Consider the following 18873-nt stretch of genomic DNA (forward strand, 5'->3'; position numbering starts at 1 on the left):
TGAGACTGTTCGCGGAGTCACCACCACTCATCATCATAATATTTGTGTCATTCAGGTCAGAGAAAGAAGTCGTCGAAGAAGGCCAGACGTTTTCCAACTTCACTGCATCGCTCAGCCGATGCGTCGTGGGAGGAGTGTCCTTGCTGTGCTCCGCACCTCCCCAATTTTCCGTGAGCCAGGGCAACCCTTGCCAAACTCAAGGAGTTTTGAGGCCATGCGTCTCATATTTGGGCATTCTGACCCTTCTGTGGCACCTTCGAGGCCTAGGGGTTCATATGAGGGCCCTTTTGGTTCCACGCCAGCGTCTTTGGCCTCTGCCCCCAGTGGTCCCTCCGGATCCTTGCTGACCCTGGTCGTGCCATCGCAACCTTCCCCGACACCAGCTAGGTCATTAGTGCTCCCGACATTGGTGGTGCACACGATCGAGGTTGACCCAATTCGTACCCACGATGACCCGGAGAAAGAACTGCGCCGGCCGACGCTGCTTCTGACTTCGATGTGGTTCTCACCCCAGATTGGGTTTGGACCCTTATTACTATGGGTACAAATACAAGGAAGGATAGGAGGGGACGCTGGACCAGCTAGATAACCCTGATTTGGACTGGGCACAGGAATAGGGTGAAGCTAATGGTCTAGATACTTCTCCAGACGCTGGCATGCATTCTCCTCCTACCGTGGCTACGGCAGAGGGAACCTCTTATTCTGTGGTGGTCAGTAGGGTGGCTGAGGTCATTGGCATGGAGCTGTCCACTGTAGCGGTCAGGACGAATCTCCTGACGGAGGTGCTTCAAGCTGGGGCTTCTACCGCCAAGCCTCCCCTTCAATGAAGCCCTCATTGATGTCCTTCCGGGTACTTGGTCCAGACCCAGAACATGGGTTCCTGTAAACAGTAGAATCGCTCGCCCCCATCAGCCTGCTCCAAACGACCCTAAATTCCTGGCCCAACACCCCTCACCTGAGAGCCTTTTCATCCAGGCATCATTGTCATCTGGTGCATTACTTTCCACTCCCCCGGATAGAGAATCAAAGACCAACTTGGTAAGAAGATGAGGTTTTCTTCCTCCAGTCTGGCATTGCGGTCGGTGAGCACTGCATGCCTTTTGTGCTGCTTTAACCACTGCTTGTGGGATACGGTTGTGCAAGTTCTGCCGCAGATCCTGGAGAAGACCCGGGCTAACATCTTCCAAGCCTTTGCTGATGGGAGAGAAGCAGCTAAGTTCACCATTCCCTGTGAAATGGACACAACCAATTCTACAGGTAAATCGGATGCGTTGACGGTGGCCTTGAGGAGCCATGCCTGGTTGAGGGCATCTGTTTTTCCAGGAAATGTCCAACAGACCCTCATGGACATGCCCTTTGATGGCACCTGTCTCTTTGGGGACAAGGCGGACTCGGCGCATGAGCGGTTTGAGTGCCGGGCTATGGCTCGATCCCTTGGCCTCTCGGTTTCACCTCACCACCAACAGTCCATATTTTGCCCCTTTCGTGGCAACGGAACGGGCTTCCTGTTGTGTCCCTTTTACAGCCACCGGGGATGCAGAATCCTGCAGGCCCATGGGACATGAAAACACAGGTTTGCCCACTCCACCCTGGTGCAGCCTCCAAACCTTCCTAGTCCGTACCCACCCTCATATACCAGTTGGTGGCAGGATTCGCATTCACCTGCCCCACTAGGAGACCATCACGACAGACAGGTGGGTTTTGCATATCATACAAAGGGGGTAATCCCCACCGGCCATGCCTCCATCTTACGGCCCCTTACCAGAGGATCATCTGGCAATTCTCTGCTAGAAAGTCACGGCTCTCTTCGCCACAGGGGCCATAGAGAGGGTCCCTGTGCCAGAAGTAGGTTGTAGTTGTTATTCCTGCTATTTTCTGGTGCCCAAAAAAGGCAAAGACTTATGTCCTATCCTAGACCTTCGGGCCCTCATTCTCTTCTGCAAGAAGAAGTTCAAAATGCTCACTCTGGCTCATGTCTTGTCTGCCTTAGACCCAGGGGACTGGATGGTAGCGTTATACTTGCAGGGTGCTTGTTTCCATATTCCCATCCTGCCTGCCCACGGGTACTGTCTACGATTCCTAGTAGATCACGAGCACTTTCAATTTACTGTGATCCCTTTGGGCCTTACCAGCACCCCTCAGGTGTTCACGAAAGTGATGGCGGTGGTTGAAGCTCATCTGCGCAGGTTAGGGGTTTCGGTCTTCCCCTATCTCGACGACTGGCTGTTGAAGGCAAGCACGCCCCAGAAAGTTGTCTCCCACCTTCAGACTAAGGCGAACCTCCTGCATACATTGAGGTTCACTATAAACATGCCAAAGTCTCACCTGACTTCCTCTCAGATGCTCCGTTTAATCGGGGCTGTTCTGGACACAGTGCAGTTTCAGACCTATCCTCCCGAAAAGCGAATCAAGAATATTCATGCTATGATTCTGATGTTTCAGCCTCTATCCTGGCTTTTGGTGAAAACAACTCAGAGGCTGCAGGGCCTCATGGCATCCTGCATCCTGCTAGTGACACATGCCAGATGGCATATGCGGGCTCTTCAATGGGACTTAAGTTCCAGTGGGCACAGCATCAGTGTAATCTCTCCGACATGGTCTAGATCTCGGAGGGGACTGTGAAAGATCTGCTGTGGTGGCTTTGGAATCTGGATCTCTTGCTTCCCCAACCAGATATCTCAGTAGTGACAGATGCCTCACTCCTGGGATGGGGCGGCCACATAGGAGAGGCGTAGATCATAGGCCTCTGGTCTCATGCGGATTCTGGGCCCAACATCAACCTTCTGGAGCTCCAGGGAATCACGCTTGCATTGAAAGCATTCCTTCCCTCTCTCAAAGGGAAAGTAGTGCAAGTTTTCACAGACCTCACTACTGGCATGTGGTACTGCAACAAACAGGGTGGAGTAGGGTCCTGGACACTTTATAAAGAGGCTCTGTGATTCTGGACATGGCTGGCACATCAGGGCATATCACTGGTGGTTCAACATCTGGTGTGATCCCTAAGCGTCAGAGCAGACAAATGCAGCCATTGAGTCAGTCGATCTAGAATGGCGTCTACATCTAGAAAAGGTGCAAGATCTCTTTCACAAATGGGGAGAGCCTTGGTTATATCTGTTCGGCTCTGTAGAGAGCACTCAATGTCAGCTGTTTTGCATGTTGAAGTTTTCATGACTGCACTCGCTCTGCAACGCTTTTAGTCTTGAGTGGATCTCGGGCTTCCTTTACGCCTTCCTGCCAATACCACTTCTGGTCGGAGTTCTGAAGAAGATCAAGAATGACCGGCCCAAGTAATCTTTGTGGCTCCAGACTAGGCACGGAGAGTATGGTATCCAGAGCTAGTGAGCATGGCCACCGATCTTCCAGTCAGACTGCAAATTCGGGAGGCACTTCTGGCGCAGCAGCAGGGGATGGTTCTCCATCTGAAGCTGTCCAATCTTCGCCTTCCATGGGGCGATAGAGCGGCGGCAGTTGATGGCTTTTGACCTTCCACCCGAAGTCTGTGAGTTTATCTTGGCAACCAGGAGTCCCTCCACCAAAACGGTATACGCTTGTCGGCATCAATTTGTGTCATGGTGTAGAAAGAAGTCTCTTGATTCCCCCCACCGCTTCTTTCTCTGCAGTTCTTTTGTTCATCATATCTTTCACCCAGTAGGGCTCTGCATTGGCACTGTTTAAAGGTTACTTGGCGGCTCTCAGCCTCCCTAATGTTGGCGGACCAACATTATCTTTTCAAGTCTCCTCTTGTGGGTAGATTACTTAATGGTCTTACCCATTTGTCCCCCCCCCCACTTTATCACGCCTCAGTAAGACCTTAATGTTGTTCTTACTTAGCTGATATGTGCTTCCTTTGAGCCATTACACAGCTGTCCTGTGCGGCTCCTTATTCTTAAAACTGCATTTCTGATGGATACAACTACCTGTGGATTCCTCACCTAATGAATTCTCCCCATGCGCAGCATTCAACTGAAACTTTTCTCTAGCTCTGCACGTTGGCGAGGACATCACAATTGCCCGGCTCTGCGTGACGTCATCGTGGCAATAAGAGGTCCTCGGCGCCGTGCTGACGTCAGTTCACTTTTTTCTGTGCCTTCGATAACGGTTACTTTTCTGTTACCTGTATCATTAGCTCTTCGGAAGGTATACTTTGTGTATTTCCAGGATGTCGGCTCCGACAAAGTCGGGGTTCAAGCCTTGCAGGGAATGTGGAGGTCGCATGTCTGTGACTGATCCGCACAACGATTGTCTTTGGTGCCTCAGTTCCGATCACGACTTCCAAGAATGCGGATCCTGCCAAAAGATGAATACGAAGGCATTGAAGGAACGCGAGGCAAAGCTTTTCTTGGCAAGGTCCAAGGAGAGGAAGCGGCACCATCGGTCCTCTTCTGGAAAGTCATCCCATAAGAAGTGACGTCATCGTGACTCCCGACGTCAGTCCAGAAGTCGGTCAAGGTCTCCATCGTCCTGGCACCAAAAGTCTTGGGAAGTGAGTCCGACTGTGTCCCCCTCAACCTGCGACGCCGCAAACGTCCCCGGCCCCGTCAGTCTTTGAAGTTGTGGAGCCTCAGTCATCTGGCTTCGCCGGTGCATCCTGAACCTGAAGAGTCCAGCCCGGCACCGGCTCCACAGGCTTATCCTTCGTTCCCGGCTCTGGGTACGGATCCTGCAGCATTCCTTAATGCCATGTTCAAGATTTTTCAAAATATGGCTCAGGGAGGTGGTGCGCCGGCTGGCCCCACTGGTCCCCTGGCTTTCAATCTCGTTCCAGCTCCATGTAAACCAACGCCGTTTATGCCATTTTGTTCGGCTGGAGATTCAAGTCAGGACCCTCTGCCAATAGTGCAGCCCTCAACGTCGAGGGAGAGACCTTTCATGCTGGTGTTGGAGGCGATGGGGCCGAGAGGTCGGATGTCGGCATCGGATGCGGGTGCCTTCTCCATGGCGCCGATGGATCCATCTGCGGCGTTGGTGGATCCGGAGAACCTGTCATGACGCCTTCCCGGTGCCATTCACCGATGTCGCTCTGCTCCATGACCTAGACTTTTAGAGGAGAGGGAATATCAGCAGCAATTCCTCGAAGAAGGGGAGACCACTGACCCCCAGGGTGATTTCCCTGGGTTGGACACAGCAAGTGGTCTTGATACCTCTCGAGAATAATCTGGCCTCCCCTGGTGAATATACAGAGGAGGCAGCCTCTTACCAATCTTATTAGGAAGGCCGCAGCATTTCTGGATCTTCCTTTATCGACGGCGCAGGTGAAGACCAACCTTTCGACTGAGGATTTGCATCCTGCTACAGCCATGGTGGATCCTCTTTTACCATTTAATGAAGCCCTGATGGATCCGATCGAAGAGGTTTGGAAGAAGCCTGTTTCTTCTTTGGCTGGTAGTAGGTCGGTGGCCAGGCATTATAGATCTGCGCCTGGGGACCCGGAGTTTTTATCCAAACACCCTTCACCAGAGAGCTTGGTGGTGCAAGCATCCTGCTCTTCGAGGTCGGCCCCTGGTTCGTTTCCGGGAGTACCCTTGGACCGGGAATCCAAACAGATGGACCAATCGGCCAGGAAGGTGTTTTCTTTTTGCAGCATGGCTCTAAAATCTGCCAATGCAACATGTATTCTGGGCAGGTATTTCCATGCCATAATGGATGCGACGAAGACTGTACTTCCGGACATGTGCCAGGACTTGTGTGGTCTTCTTTCGGACGCTCGGGCGGCGGCTACACAGGTTATTCAGACAGGGCTGGATACCACGGACTCTATTGCAAGAGCCATGGGGACTTCCGTTGCCTCCAGACGGCATGCATGGTTACGCACTTCCGGATTTTCGACAGACGTCCAGTCTATGTTGCTGGATCTGCCCTTTGATGGGGCAAAACTGTTTGGTTCAAAAGCGGACTCTGCGCTAGAGCGCTTTAAAGAATGTAGGGCCACAGCTAGATCTTTGGGTCTGCAGGCTGCTGCTACCCCATTTCAATCTCTTAGACGGCTGCATGTTTTTGGAAGAGAATCTTCCTTTCGTGGGAGATCGCAGCAGTCCTCCAGCCTCCCTTATCGCTCATACAGGGGGCGGGGTAGAGTCGGCACAAGAGGTGCCACCCAGCAGCAGCACCCTTCCTCTTCCGCTGGAAAGAAGCCCTAGTCCTCTCACCATTGTTTCTCATACCTCTCCGGTAGGGGGGAGGCTCTTGGGTCATCAGTTTGGTGAGAAGAGGTTATGCCCTTCCCTTTCGGGAGATTCCGCCTCCCTTCCCTCCCCGTCTTTCCTTTTTGTTCAGAAGATCATCTCCTGCTGTTACAACAGGAGGTTCTCTCCCTATTATTGAAAGGTGCAGTGGAGTTGGTTCCAGAGCAAGAAAGGGGTCAGGGGTGTTATTCCAGGTACTTCCTGATCCCCAAGAAGGATGGTCATCTGAGGCCTATTTTGGACCTGAGGATTTTGAATTGGTTCCTCAAACAGGAGAAATTCAAAATGCTGACTCTATCACAGGTGCTTTTGGCGTTGGACAAGGAGGATTGGATGGTGTCGGTCGACTTGCAGGATGCTTATTTTCACATTCCCATTCTCAAGTCGCACAGGAAGTATCTCCGGTTTGTGGTAGGATCGCAGCACTACCAGTTTGCGGTCCTTCCTTTTGGTCTTACTTCCGCACCACGGGTCTTCACGAAGGTGATTGCAGTTGTTGCAGCACACCTCAGGAGGAAGGGAGTAGCAGTAGTCCCTTACCTGGACGATTGGTTGATCAAAGCCGAGTCTCCGGGGCTTGTGCTGCGTCATCTGCAGCTGACAACCCAGTTGTTGTTCAGTCTGGGTTTTTCATTAAATGTGCCCAAGTCTCACCTAGAGCCCTCTCAACGTCTCCTGTTCATAGGGGCAGTACTGGACACAACATTGAATCGAGCCTTTCCTCCGCCACAGCGGATACGGGACATTCAGGCGCTGGTTCCAATGTTTCAAGAAGGAGCGGTAGTTCCGGTCCTCAAGGTCCTTTGTTTGCTCGGTCTGTTCGCTTCTTGCATTCTGTTGGTCACGCATGCACGCTTGCATATGAGGGCTCTTCAGTGGTACCTCCGCAAGCAGTGGTTTCAGCACAGAGGAGATCTCGGGGAATCGATAAGGGTCTCCAGAGACACTGCAGCGGATCTCCGATGGTGGGCTGTGGAAGGCAACCTTTCTCAAGGGAAGCCATTCTCGCAGCCAACTCCGGTGGCCACGGTGATAACGGATGCCTCCACCGTAGGGTGGGGAGCTCATCTGGAGGATCTGGAGATCAAGGGTCGTTGGTCTCCAGTAGAGCAGAGGTTTCATATCAATCTGCTGGAACTGCGGGCGATTCGTTTGGCCCTCAAGGCCTTCCTCCCTTCCCTTTGCGGTCAGTCAGTTCAGATTCTGATGGACAACATGACTGCAGTTTGGTATATCAACAAACAGGGGGGTGTAGGGTCGTACCTTCTTTGCAGAGAGGCTCTGCGACTCTGGTCCTGGGTGCGGGACCATCGGCTTTGTGTAGTGGCAAACCATTTGGCCGGGGTCCTAAACGTACGTGCGGACAAGCTCAGTCGCTTCTTCTCGGACAACCAAGAGTGGTGTCTGCATCCGGATCTAGTTCTTTACATCTTTCGGATGGGGGTTTTTCCCTGAATAAACCTCTTTGCCACTCGAGAATGCGCATTGTCAGTCGTTATGCAGCCTTCAGTATCCGATGCAAGGAGCGTTAGGGGGGGCGTTTCAGATGTCCTGGTGCGACCAGTTGCTTTACGCATTTCCTCCCATACCCTTGATTCCTCGGGTTTTGAGGAAGATTCGCCAAGACCGGGCCCAAGTCATTCTGCTAGCTCTGGATTGGCCATGAAGGGTGTGGTATGCAGACCTTCTCCGACTCACTGTACCCGCCGCTCCGTCTCCATCTCAGAGCAGACCTCCTTTCGCAGTCGCAGGGGCAGGTTCGACACACCCACCTCCAAAGCCTGCAGCTTCATGTCTGGAGATTGAACGGGGCAACCTGAGTTCCTTTTCTCTCCCACCGGAGGTGGTGGACGTTCTTTTATCAGCCAGACGACACTCCACCAAGTTGGTCTATGCAAGTAGGTGGGCTAATTGTGTTCGTTGGTGTGGGGAGAAGAAAATGTATCCCTTAAGTGCCCATCTTTCTGATGTTTTGTTGCTCGCGTTGTCATTGGCTCAGCGTGGTTGTGCTTTGCCCACGGTTAAGGGCTATCTTTCGTCCCTTTCGACTTTTTTTTATATCTTCCAGATCAGCCCTCCCTATTCAAATCTCCTTTGGTTGTTCGATTTTTGAGGGGGCTTACTAATAAATTTCCTCCCAGGCCTTTTATTATGCCGCAGTGGGACTTGAATTTGGTGTTGACTTCATTGCTGCCCATTAGGATATTTGTTTTTCAAAACGGTGGCCATCACTTCGGCTAGACGTGTTAGCGAACTGCAGGCTCTTTCTGCTCACCCGCCTCTCACCACTTTTTATAAGGATTATGTGGTTTTGAGGACCAGGGTGGCTTTCCTCCCCAAGGTGGTGTCTCCATTTCACTTGGGACAATCAATAACTCTATCGACGTTTCTACCCTCCTCCGCATCCATCAAAGGAGGAGGAAAGACTCCATCGTCTGGACCCTAAGAGGGCTCTCAGTTTTTATGTCGACAGGACGAGAGAGTTCCGGTTGGATGAACAACTCTTTATTGGATACGTGAGGAAGGGGAAGGCCGTCCACAAGAGAGCGATCTCCAGGTAGGCCGTTTTTGTATTAAAATATGTTACTCATTGGCAAAGAAGGATCCTCCTGAGGGGATCAGGGCTCATTCCACCAGGGCCAAGTCAACCTCATCGGCTTTGGCCAGAGGTGTTCCGATGGTGGACATCTGCAAGGCTGTGACTTGGTCTTCCCTCTACACCTTTGTGAAGCATTATTGTTTGGATGCAGAGGTGCGGAGGGATGGCAATTTTGCACGGTAGGTGCTGCAGGATTTCCTGGTTTGACCAGACGGACACCCTCCGAGGTGGTACTGCTTTGGGACTCTATTCATTAGGTGAGAAATCCACAGGTAGTTGTATCCATCAGAAGAGCAAGTTACTTACCTTCGGTAACGCTTTTTCTGGTGGATACATTAGCTACCTGTGGATTCCTCACAGTCCCTCCCGCCTCCCCGTTGTCTGTCTGGTCATACCAGGATCACCTTGGGTGTGCACTTCAGTTTCAATGTTTCTACATATGTATATATGTTTATAGTTCACATTCAAGTTATTTTCAAGTTTGCAAACCATTCATGTTGGTATGTGCCCTTATTTAAAGAACTGTGCAAAAGTTTTTAGATGAAGATTCTCTATAAAGTTTATTCTTGTTAATCTTAAAGGGTGTAGATTGTCGATGTTCTTTATGTTTTAAAGGCACCTAAAAAATTGCATGAACTGACGTCAGCACGACGGCGAGGACCTTTTATTGCCACGATAACGTCACGCGGAGCCGCGTGGAGTCGGGCAATTGTGATGTCCTCGCCTGACGTGCAGAGCTAGAGAGAGAAGCTTCCGTCTAATGCTGCGCATGGGGAGAATTCATTAGGTGGGGAATCCACAGGTAGCTAATGTATCCACCAGAAAAAGCGTTACCAAAGGTAAGTAACTTGCTCTTCTGGTTGCCGTGATCTGTGCTCGCTGGGTGAGTGAGCTTCAGGCTCTTTCTTCTAAACCCCCATTGTTGTCTGTTTTCCCTGACAAGGTGGGGCTCCATACGAGGGCCTCATTCCTTCACAAAGTGGTCACGCCCTTTCATGAAGCCCAATCCATCACTTTCCCTTTTTATTCACTCCCACATTCTTCTCACGAAGAGGAGAGACTCCACCGTCTGGATGCAAAAAGAGCCTAGGCATACTACCTCAATCTTACCAAAGATTTCGGGTTGGATGATGAACTCTTTTTTTTTTTGGGGGGGGGGGAAATGTGGGCACGAAGAAAGGGAAGGCGGTGCAGAAGTGTAACATCTCACAATGGGTGCTTCTTTGCATCAAAATGTGCTACGCTTTGGCTAAGAAGCAAGCCCCTGAGGGTTTGCGTGCTCGCTCTACATGAGCTAATGCTGCTACCACAGCGTTAGCACCTGGAGTTCCTGTCATTGATATCTGTCAAATAGCAACATGGGCATCTCTGCACACATTTAAAATGCATTACTGTCTGGACAGTCAGGTCCGCAGAGACGGCTGCTTTGGTCATTCGGTCCGGCAGGACTTTCTAGTATGAGCTTAGATTATCAGCCTACCTCAGAGGATGGTCTTGCTTGGGTATCTATTCTGAGAAAAGAATCTGCAACTAGAAGTTTCTATCAGATGAACTAGTTACTTATCTTCAATAAAAATGTATCTGGTAGAGACATTATAGTTGCAGTTTCTTTACCAACCCACCCATCCTTCCTGCTCGTGAACTGATTTTATTGGACAGGGATAACCATTACGGGGCCTTAGTTTTGGGACACCGTTCTTGGTGTTCTTCATGGCTCTGCGCTTTGGCGTCAAAGTTGTGAAAAGAAACTGGACGTCACTACGCTGAGGTGGTGCCTATATACGACCTCCTACGCCATCACGGCGACCACGACGCCAACAACAGACGCATAGACGACTGCCACCACTTGACTGTGCACAAGGGTACTGCGATAATAAAAAAATCTCCGGATCTAGTGTGACGCCTGGGAGAAATCCAAAGGTAAGGAATTTGCTATTAGAATATGTCTCTACCAGATAAATTATTACCGAAGGTTATTCTGAAAATGTATTATGTCAATGGAAAATGTTTGAAAATGATAGTGCACAACCATATCACTTTTTAGCAATATATTTTTTAAACTGAGATCTTTATCAAGAATTAACTAATTTCTGCCCCCACCCTGATGACAATGATATTAGTGAACTAGGAGGCAAGTCAGGGTTCATGTGTAGCCTAATGTGGGCTAGATTTGTAATATGCATGAAGCAAACGTTTAGCCTATTGAATCAAAAAGGTTTTTTTGTACAGCAGAAATGCTGAACTTTCATATTTGAAGGTGCTCTCATATATGATAATGAAAAAATGACAGCTAAATAAAATATTGCCTAGGATCACACAACTTAACAACTGTGTGAGGGTCAAGTATATTACAGATAGGTCAAGTAGATTCAGTCTAATCGTTCTGCAGACTGGGTAAGATATTTATGAATTTTTGATGCACGTGAAGGTTTGCAAGCTCATGTCAACAGATCTCAAGATGCGACCCCTGCGTTGGCATGAAGAGTTCTGTTACTGGACCTCTGCCAGTCAGCAGCGTCTGCTTCCTGCACACGTTTATCAGACACTACTGCCAGGTAGGCCCAGGTCCATAAAAATGAGAATTTTGCCCCTTTGGCCCATCAGGACTTCCTCCTTTGAAATTGGACTGCAAACACACCACCGGAGATGGTATTGCTTGAGTATCGATTCTAAGGTTAGGTGTCTGCGGCTAGCATCATCCCCACCTCTGGTCCTGACACCGAATATAACATTTCCCAGCTTTAATAACAAAGTTTAAATTTTACTAACCGCTTCGCTGCCAGGCCTTTCCCCCTCAGGTGCCAGGTCTTTTCTTGGCTATTTGGGGCTGTTCGTGCTTAGGCTTTCATTACTTTTTGGCCACATAAGCTACCCATGCCAAATGTGCGTTTTTTTTTTTTTATAACGTATTTTTTTTTTTTTGCCAACTTCATAGGGATTCGAGAGGTACCCATAGTTTGTGGGTTCCCCTGGAGGAGAACAAGAATTTATCCCAGACGACTCGGAGAGGCATCGGCCGAGGGCACCATCGGCTTCAGTGGGGCCTATTCACCCAAGGTCTGATTCGGACCCTTTTTCCTATGGGGAGGAATTGGATGGATCCCTGGACCATTATGAATACCAGGATGACCATGCTGTGGACTGAGAACAGGATTTGGGCAAAGCCAGTGGTCTGGATACTTCTCCTGACGCTGGCATGCTGTCTCCTCCTACCGTGGCTACGGCGGAGGGAGCAACTTACAGTATGGTGGTCAGTAGGGCAGCTGAGGTCCTCGGCCTTGAGCTACCTACTGTGGAAGTCAGGTCTAATCTCCTGACTGAGGTGCTTCAGCCTGGGGCTTCTACTTCAGAACACCTTCTCTCATTCAATGAGGCCCTCACCGATGTCCTTTTGGGTACATGGTCCAAACCCAACACAGGGGCTCCTGTGAACAGGACTATTGCTCGCCGCCATTGGCCTGCACCGACCGACCCAAAATTCCTGTCCCAACACCCCACTCCTGAGAGTCTTGTTATCCAGGCTTCCACTTCTTCAGGCGCATTCCCTTCCGTACCACAGGATAGAGAATCCAAAAGGCTGGAACAATTTGCCAAGAAGTTGTTTTCTTCCTGCAGCCTCCCACTGCGGTCTGTGAACACTGCATGTCTTTTGTGACGTTATACCCACTCCCTGTGGGATACAGTTGCGCAAGTCCTGCCGCAGATACCGGAGGAGGCCCTTGCTATCGTCTCCCAAGCAGTGAAAGATGGGAGAGATGCAGAAAAGTTCACTATCCGTTGTGGGCGGGATACGACAGACTTTCTGGGCAGATCGGTTGCAACAACAGTGGTCTTACGGCGCCATGCCTGGTTACGCACTTGTGGCTTCTCGGGGGATGTCAAACAGTCACTCATGGACATGCCCTTTGATGGCACCCGTCTCTTCGGAGACAAAGCGGACTCTGCCTTGGAGAGATTCAATGATTCCCAGTCTACGGCTCGGTCCCTTGGTCTTTCCTCCGCCACTCGCCCACCGCATTCAGCTTTTCGTCCATTTCGTGGAACACGGAAGGGGCACCCTGTCATGTCCTCAACCCAGCCACCGTGCCACGCACGCTGGGCAGCCTATGCATGGCCGAGGTCGCGGAATTCCACGTGGCTGTGAGACAGGGAACCATAGGTCTGTCCAGTCCACCTCTGCCCCCCCCCCAACTGCAGTCTCCAAACCCTCCTAGTCTGTCCCCTCACTCCCACACAGTTGGGGGCAGGATCCGCCATCACCTGCCCCACTGGGAACTTATCACCACTGATGGGTGGGTTTGGCAGATCATTCGGAAGGGCTACTCCTCCCCACCCTCCTTTCGAATCTGCAGCACCACACATGCCACCAACCTTCCATCATCTTCCGGAGCATCATTTTGTGCTTCTCCGCCAGGAAGTCGTGGCTCTCTTGGCCAAGGGAGCTATAGAAAGAGTCCCTGTGCCAGAAGTGGGTTGTGGTTGTTATTCCTGCTACTTTCTTATACCAACGAAGGACAAGGGCTTACATCCAATCCTAGACTTTCGGGTCCTGAACCACTTCCTCAAGAAGGAGAAATAAAAAATGGTCACCCTGGCTCAGGTTCTGTCTGCCTTAGTCCCATGAGACTGGATGGTAGCGTTGGACTTGCAGGACGCTTATTTTCACATCCCCATCCTGCCTGCCCACAGACGTTACCTACGATTCATGGTAGGTCACAAGCACTTTCAGTTTACCATGCTCCTTTTCGGGCTTACCAGCGCCCCTCTGGTGTTCACAAAAATGATGGCGGTGGTTGCAGCTCATCTGTGCAGGTTAGGGGTCTCAGTTTTCCCCTACCTCAATGACTGGCTGTTGAAGGCGCCTTCTCCCCAGACAGTCGTCTCTCACCTTCAGACTATGGCGAACCTCCTGCACAAGCTGGGGTTCACTATAAACGTGCCGAAGTCACACCTGACTCCCTCTCAGACGCTCACTTTCATTGGAGCTGTTCTGGATACAGTGCAATTTCTCGCTTATTCTCCAGACAAGCGAGTCCAAGACCTTCAGGCTATGATTCAGATCTTTCTTTCAGCCTCGGTCTTGGGTTTCGGTGAGTGTGAGCCTGCTGGGCCTCATGGCCTCCTGTCTCCTGCTAGTATACATGCCAGATGGCATATGCGCACGCTGCAGTGGGACCTAAAGTTCCAGTGGGCGCAGCATCAGGGAAATCGCTCAGACATGGTCCAGATCTCGGAGGGGACTGCAAAAGACCTGCAGTGCTGGCTTTAGAATCCAAATTGGGTCAACAGCAGATCCCTCTCCCTTCCCCAACCAGATCTCTCTATAGTGACAGATGCGTCACTTGTGGGTTGGTGTGGCCACATGGGAGAAGCTGAGATCAGAGGCCTCTGGTTTCCGGCGGAGTCGGGACTCCACATAAAAATGCTGGAGCTCCGGGCTACAGGCAATCAGGCTTAGGTCAAAAGCATTCCTTCCCTCTCTCAAAGGGAAAGTGGTGCAGGTGTTCACGGACAACACTACCGCCATGTGGTACTCCAACAAACAACGCGGGGTAGGGTCCTGGACCCTTTGTCAGGAAGCACTACGCCTCTGGACATGGCTGGAATATCAGGGCATTACGCTGATGGTTGAACATCTGGCAGGCTCTCAACGCCAGAGCAGACAAACTCAGCCGCCGACGCACAGTCGATCACGAATGGCGTCTCTATCAGGAGGTGACGCAAGGTCTCAAGTGGGGAGAGCCTTGGTTAGATCTGTTTGCCTCCGCAGAGAACACGCAATGTCAGCTGTTTTGCACATTGGAATTTTTTTCTAAGACGGCACTCGCTCGGAGACGATTTTCATCTCGAGTGGAGCTCCGGCCTCCTGTACGCCTTCCCGTCTAGCCCTCTTCTACGCAGAGTTCTCAAGAAAATCAAGTACGACCGGGCCCAAGTTATCTTGGTGGCTCCGGACTGGGCTCGAAGAGTGTGGTATCCAGAGCTATTGAGCATGTCCATCTATCCTCCACTCAGACTGCCTCTTCGGGCGGATCTTCTGTCACAGCAGCAGGGGGCGGTTCTCCACCGGCACCTGTCCAACCTCCACCTTCATACGTGGAGATTGAGCTGCAACAGTTGAATGCATTTGCCCTTCCACCCAAAGTCTGCAATGTTTCTTGGCAGCCAGGCATCCATCGACTAAAACTGTATATGCCTGTCGTTGGAATAAATCTTGTGGCATGGTGTCCCAACAAATCTGTTGATCACATTTCTGCCCCTCTGTCAGAGGTTCTTCTGTTCATTATTTAGCCCAGCAGGGCTCTGCTTTGGGCACCCTTAAAGGTTATTTGTCTGCTGTTTCCGCCTTTCTTAGGCTACCTGATCAGCCCTCACTCTTTAAATCTCCTATTGTCAGTAGGTTCTTAAAAGGGCTCACCCACTTATTTCCTCCCACTCCATTTATTATGCCTCAGTGGGATCTTAATCTTGTACTTACTTATTTAATGTGTACCCCCTTTGAGCCAATGCATAATTGTCCCTTGCGGATCCTCGCATTCAAACTGTCTTTCTGGTCGCTATCACCTCTGCTTGCAGGGTGAGTGAGCTCCAGGTGCTTTCTTCAAAGCCTCCATACTTGTCTGTACACCCTGACAAAGTGGTGCTACGCATTAGAGCTTCCTTCCTTCCTAAGGTATTTACACCATTTTATGTAGGCCAGCCCATCACTTTGCCTACCTTCTACACACTCCCACACCCTTCCCATGAGAAGGGGAGAGACTCCACTGTCTGGACCCAAAAAGAGTGTTGGTGTTCTACCTCCATTGGACTAAAGATTTCCAGGTGGACGATCACCTCTTTGGCTATGTGGGTGCTAAGAAAGGGAAGGCGGTGCAAAAGCATATCATCTCTCGATGGGTGCTTCTTTGCATCAAAATGTGCTACACTTTGGCTAAAAGGCAACCTCCTGAAGGCTTGCATGCTCATTCCACCAGAGAAACTGCGGCTTCCACTGCGTTAGCACGCGGAGTTCCTGTCCTGGATATCTGTCGGGCAGCTACATGGGCATCCCTGCACACGTTTGATAAGCATTACTGCCTGGATAGTCAGGTCTGTCGAGGCGGCTACTTTGGTTGTTCAGTCCTGCAAGACTTCCTAGTATGATCTTTGTTCGCAGCCCACCACATAGGATGGCATTGCTTGGGTATCAATTCTAAGGTACGGAATCTGCAACTAGAAGTCTCTATCAGATGTACAGGTTAGTTACCTTCGGTATTTGAAATATCTGGTAGAGACACATTCTAGTTGCAGCTTCCTTACCGCCCACCCATCCTCCCCGCTTTGCGAAATTATTTCTAGGGACAGGTGTTCCCCCTTTCAGGTCCTTAGCTCTGGCGCACCAATCTCAGTGTTCTTAGCGGCTCTGCGCTCTGGCGTGGAAAGTCGTTAAAAGAAACTGACGTCACTGCGCGAGGGCGGCGTCTATGTACTACTCCCGACGTCATCAAGGCGTCAGTCGATGCCTGAGGAGTCGACCAACGCCACCTACAGATGCCCGAGGGTATTGCTCGAAGAAAAATCTCCGGATACAGTCTAACGCCTGGGGGGAAATTCTAAGGTAAGGAATCTGCAACTAGAATATGTCTCTACCAGATATTTTGTTACCGAAGGTAAGTAATTTGTACTTTAGTCCATTTGGGAGCTTGCATAAGGGGTCGCTCCCCTTATCAATATAAAGGTTTAAAAAAAAAAAAAAAAAAAAAACCTGGTTTCTAGTGGCTTCTGCACCCCACCCCCCTGCCAAAAGGGGCAGATTGGCCTAATTAATATAGGCCAATCTGCCCCGTGGGGGGGCAGAAATGGTCTTTTTTTTAAATTGCTTGAGGGGGGAACAACCCTTGGCTAAGGGGTCGCTCCTGTTCTCAATATAAATAAAAACATCCCTCGTGCCTAATGGCTTCTGCCCTCCCTGGGGGCAGATGGGCCTATTTTAATAGCATTATGTCCATGGCAGTGAAGGGGTTAAGGACATGAAGACAACACCCGCTTTAGCAAGAGGTTTCTGTTGACCCGGTGACAAAGTTGATGCAGGATACATTTGGGACTTTCCTATGGTAGTAGTATGACTATTTTGCCATTATCATGCTTTTGAATACTGTATTTGAGATTTAAGGTGACATTGCTATTTGCGTGCCCTCCACTTGAACGTCATATTGGTTCTGCATGGAATAGTTACAAGGTGTATTTTCTCTTCTAGGGAATGACGGCTCCAAACAGGAATGAACAAGAAGGAACTAACCGTTTTTATCTCACGAAGAAAGAGGGGACATAAACATGGACTATGTTATGAATTTAGAGTTTGATAGGTTATGTGGAATACCCCTTCCCTAAGATTTCTGTGAAATAAAGTTTTTTTTCTAATTGTAAAGGCTGCTGATTAATAAAATGGACAAAGGAAATGCATAATCCATGGCTCCGGTCTTGAGATTGAATCATAGTTCATAATTTCAATAATTATCAAAAGTAAATGTGCTTTGCTAATGTGTCCCTCATTAGTGCTGACCTACCATTAGTATTTTTTTGTGAAAGCTAACTACCCAACTGCATCTCCAATAACTTTTTTTAACCAGTTTTAAATTGCATTTTCAATATCACAAACTTGAATACATTACATCTATGAAAGTTACATTATCATTAGTAAAATCCGCAATCCAGCTACATCGTCATTAATAAAATAGTTTCACATCAGTATCAGCAGGAGTCCTTGGTTCAGTCCTTAAACAGCAACATTGGAAAAAACAAGTCATGTGTCGATGTTAACTCACATTCTGCCATTACCATAAGTGCTATTCAATCTTCCTATCTCAAGCAAGTACTGCAAACATTGAAAATCAACAGTGACATCCATGAAGCTATAATGGCCACTAGGAAGCTATTCGTGGACATCAAAGGGTGTAACAGAAGGGTGTTGTCACTCACCCATGGACAGGCTGGAAGGGGTTATGATGGAGGTGTGGGAATGTGGATAAAAGGGGACGGGGGAGGAGGGGGTTATGTCCCCGCCAGGGTAGGTTTAAGTGACGGGCCACCAACTCTTGTATGTGTGCAAGTCAAGTAATAGTGCTTCCCATTCCACATTTTTGGGGTATTTGCGTAGTCCTCATATTTCTTGCCTCCTGAGCTCCTCTCCCTGTCCCCACTTCAGTATTGCCGCACACCAGTGGGCTATATCTAACAATACCTGGGCTTTCCAGTGCACGGCAATTAGTCTGAATGCTATCAGCAATGCTTGGTTTATAAACCGGTTAGCAGCTTTATCTGTTTTTGAGCACCTGAACAATCCCAACAGTGCAACTTCCATTGTGAACACATCCAGTCACCTCTCAGCAAGTTGGACACTGACACCCATAAGGTTACAGACTGAGCAACTCCAGAATACGTGCATCGTGTCAGCACCTGCATGTTGGCATCTCGGGCAAACAGAGGAGGACCCAAACATTTAGGACAGAGTTGCAGGAGTGAGGTAAGCTATATGAAATATAATATGCAGGATCTACTGAACTTGGTATTCTGCATCATCCTGGGGTATGTAAGTACTGTTTCCAGTCTTTCCTAGTCGACTCGCCACCTAAGCCCCACTCCCTAAGGACTACATTTAACAGGTTGTGTGCGGTGTATGCTAGTGCACAAACAAACCAGGTGACAAGACTACAGCCTCAACCCATTAAATACAGTGTGTGTATGAGAGGGTGCTTATGGGGTTGCCATGGAGCCAAAGATGGCAGCCGTGGAGTAACTTTGCTCCAGGACAGGAATGCCGCAATCAACATTAATCCTGCCATCACACACACACACCTACACACACACACCTACACACACACACACACACACACACCTACACACACCCACCTACACACACACACCTACACACACACCTACACACCCACCTGCATCAGATTGTCGACTGGCCAGAATCAACCTTGCATACCATACCGGGGCATGCCCGGCACAGGGGGAGGGTGTAGGGAGCTGGCTACTACAAAGACCACAGCTGACACTAGCAGACTTTTACCCCACGGAACATGATTGGAGTCATGCTGCATACAGTGATCC

The 18873-nt window shown here is 49.8% G+C and overlaps 1 long non-coding RNA gene across 1 annotated transcript in view; it reads left to right on the forward strand.

Moving 5' to 3' along the window:
• The window catches only part of LOC138288421 (uncharacterized), a 67684-nt gene extending 50458 nt beyond the window's left edge, over window positions 1-17226 (forward strand). Inside the window, exon 2 of the long non-coding RNA XR_011202393.1 lies at window positions 17018-17226. This is a non-coding gene — a long non-coding RNA (uncharacterized lncRNA). The remainder of the gene's footprint in view (window positions 1-17017) is intronic.
• The last annotated feature ends 1647 nt before the right edge of the window (window positions 17227-18873 follow it).

This window comes from Pleurodeles waltl, chromosome 4_1 (assembly GCF_031143425.1).
Source record: "Pleurodeles waltl isolate 20211129_DDA chromosome 4_1, aPleWal1.hap1.20221129, whole genome shotgun sequence".
In the NCBI taxonomy this organism is placed as follows: domain Eukaryota; kingdom Metazoa; phylum Chordata; class Amphibia; order Caudata; family Salamandridae; genus Pleurodeles; species Pleurodeles waltl.